The sequence below is a fragment of the Octopus bimaculoides genome, chromosome 18 (assembly GCF_001194135.2).
Source record: "Octopus bimaculoides isolate UCB-OBI-ISO-001 chromosome 18, ASM119413v2, whole genome shotgun sequence".
Lineage (NCBI taxonomy): Eukaryota > Metazoa > Mollusca > Cephalopoda > Octopoda > Octopodidae > Octopus > Octopus bimaculoides.
In genome coordinates this window covers 41,308,142-41,311,617 of record NC_068998.1, presented here as the reverse complement: position 1 = coordinate 41,311,617, position 3,476 = coordinate 41,308,142, and the positions used below count along the sequence as shown (strand labels likewise).

General features: G+C 35.6%; 1 long non-coding RNA gene across 8 annotated transcripts in view; it reads right to left on the bottom strand.

Moving 5' to 3' along the window:
• Positions 1-3,476, bottom strand: part of LOC106870360 (uncharacterized) — a 248,712-nt gene that overhangs the window by 96,779 nt on the left and 148,457 nt on the right. The window lies entirely within an intron of this gene.

Sequence of the window (3,476 nt, the reverse complement as noted above, 5' to 3'; positions counted from 1 at the left end):
GTGTCACATAGAACAGGGTTTGCTCTTAAAGTTTTTGAAAAAATTTCGTATTCTAGAAGCGGTATTTCGACTGTCTTTACCTTCTGAGTTCAATTTCCGTCGAGGTCGACTTTGTCTTTCATCCATTTCGGATCTATTCAATTAGACGTACAGATTATTTAATTAATTTTTTTAACTAAACACTTTCAAACTTCCGATACTGGTAGAATGTGTCACATAGAACAGGGTTTACTCTTAACGTTTTTGACAAAATTTTGTATTTTAGAAGTTATTTCGTCAGAAGTTACAGAGTGACAATGGAAAAATTCGTGTTTGATAAGTGCCAATACATGAAGCTTTCAGCTTTTGACTTACTCTCTAACTTTTGCCGATGATATATACACAAATTACATATATGTGTAAAAAGAGCTCATCATGCAATTGAACCAGTGAAAGAGCCTCTACCTGGTCGCTCGACACACTAAAAATAGTAACCAAAGTATCCCCCTACCTAAATCACACACCCATTGTATGTAATGTCCTAGATTATCCCTAAAAAGACGGTTTACTGAAGGCTGGAATCTCTTTGATGATAGGTTTGTAGTATCAGAGTTGATTTCAGGCTAAATAACAACAACATTATGGTAAATTTCTATATTAACACCCCGCACGATCTTCACTAAGAAAAATAAATTTGATTTTTTGCGTGGAATCAACTACCGTGACATCTTAATATGCTGCAAATCCCTTATTTTGGTTCGGAAAAAATTAGCTTAGACGTAATTCCACCCTGGGTACAATTTAAAGGGCAGTCAGTTCCTAGTCGTCTCAGCTTCTGTTTTGCCACTGGTTTTATTGCTGATTGCACTGATATATGGGTCAAGTGCTTTGCAGCACTTTATCCGCTCAAAACAAATTCATACATAGGAAATTCTTGGCCCCACGGACTTACTTAGTATAAGAAGTGGTCTCACCTCACTGTGTAACAAGTTCAATTTCGCCCTGTACGTGTTTGTGCGTGTGTGTGTGTATTTGTGTGTGTGTGTGTGCGCGCGCGCGTGTATGTGTGTGTGCGTGTGTGTGTGTGTGTGTGTGTGTGAGTGCGTGTGTGTGTGTATACAGGTGCTTTGGCGGAAAAGTTCAGACGTTGATCAAAATATTCTTAAGGATGTCACCAAATGCGTTTCATTTTTCAAGATATTGGCCTCCATCGATGTTACAGCGCTTGGATCCCATTGACGAAGAATCTTGCACCCTGTTGTTGAAAAAGATCATCGACGGCAGATATGATGTTGTCATCACTGGGATAATGGTTCTCAGCCAAGCGTTTCTTAATATTGCGGAACAGATGATAGTCAGATGGGGAAGAATCAGGAAAATAAATAGCGATCAACTAGTTGAAACCCGCATTCACGCACAGCTGCAATTGAAACCGAGGACTTGTATGCTACAGCATTGTGCCAGTGGAACGAGACACTTTGATGGTGATTGCAAAGGTTACTCCCGGTTCCTAAATGTTTGGTTTTGACAGCCTTTCGTAACTGCCTCAGTTATGTTGTCATAGTACTCTCCATTGATGATGTGGCCCTTTAGAAGATAGTCAATAAACACGATACCTTTTGGACCTCCCCTGCAGATGAAACGACCTTGATCTTCTTTGGAGTAGGTGAGGTGAGATGTTTACACTGGATGGATTGCCTCTTTGTCTCTGCCTCAAAGTAATGAACCCAACACTTATGCTGGCTTAGGAAACGTTAAAGAAGGTCAGCTGTATCTGCTTCAAACAATGTCAGATTTTTCTGTCATGTGAATAGCCTGTTGCACTTTTGATCAGGTGTCAGAAGAAGGGGCAACTACCGAACACAAACCTTTAGCATGCGACATTTATTGCGCAAAATATTCTCACCTTTCTCACGAGATATACAAACAGCATCAGCTATATGATTTATAGTCAATCACCTATCATTGATCAGTATCTAGTGAACAGGATCAGTGTTTGTCTTGGTGGTTGTAGTTGCCGGACGTCAAAACTTGGTTCATTTACAAGTCACTCCTTCTCCTTCTACGTTCATTTGCCCACCTTTTCACGGTTGATAAGGCTGAAGCGTCATCCCTAATGTAGCAGTCTTTCAGTATGAATGTCCTCGGGGGTTAAACCCTTTCTCTGCATGTACTTGATAACCCCACGATGCCAAATTTCGCCCATTTTCCATAATTACTGATTGATTGTGGAGTGGAGACTAAGTACATCGTGTGGCGTCGTGGTATTTGTTCAATGCACCGGCGGTAACCACGAGACGCATGTAGCCGAATATCTTACTCGGTTGATGGGTTAGTCGTTACCTCTAACGAAGCAGTCTTTTTTTGTCTCCTGAGCATAAGGTTCGACTAATTAATGACCCTAATTAACGTTACAAATATGTGCACTGTTTCTAATGACAAATTTCTTCGCTAATGATGCACTTCAATGGAGCAAAAGAAGAATGCGTTGAGAACTCTTATGGAAGAGGGGAAACATAGGTCCACTGAATGACGTGATGTGGGCATATACCTATGCCTATATAAGAAAACAATACACGCACATACATATACATGTACGCACATATACACACAAATATATATGTATATTTATATGTAATAATATATATCTAAAATATATATATATATATATATATATATATATATATATATATGTGTGTGTGTGTGTGTGTGTGTTGGTGTATGCATGTGTATAGAGGTATTTTGTACCCATTTATGCATGTGAACGCGTGCATATTTTCATACTCGCGGATATACATACAAATAAGTGTGTACATGTATATATATATATGTGTGTGTATATACATGTGTTTATATATATATATATATATATACACACACACACACATATATACATATATATATATATACATACATACATATGCGTATGTTTGTGTAGGGTTTTTTTTTACATGTACACCTTCATATTTGCAGATATAGAAAGTAGTCTAGAGATTTTTGAAATAAAATAAATAAATAATATGAATAAAACAAAATTGACAAACACTAAAAATGGAATAAGTCAAATACAGTCATATGCATACGAATATATATTTTATATATACATATACATATACACATATACCTATATGATATATATACATGTATATAAATATATACGTATCTCTCCTTCCTTTCCCGAGCGTCCAATAACACTATCCGTATCACGTCCTCACTTTGTTGTTTTTTTGTTATTGTTTTTTGTGTTTTTTTGAACTTATATATATATGTATATATATATATATATATATATATATATACGTATATATATAAATATATATATACATATGTGTGTATTTATCAATTTCTTACGGCTTTTGTTATTGTATTGTTTCTTCTTTATACTTACTTTGTAATTATATATATGTGTGTGTATATATATGTATGTATATATATATATATATATATTTATATATAATATAAATATATGTATATTCATATATATTGTATACATATAT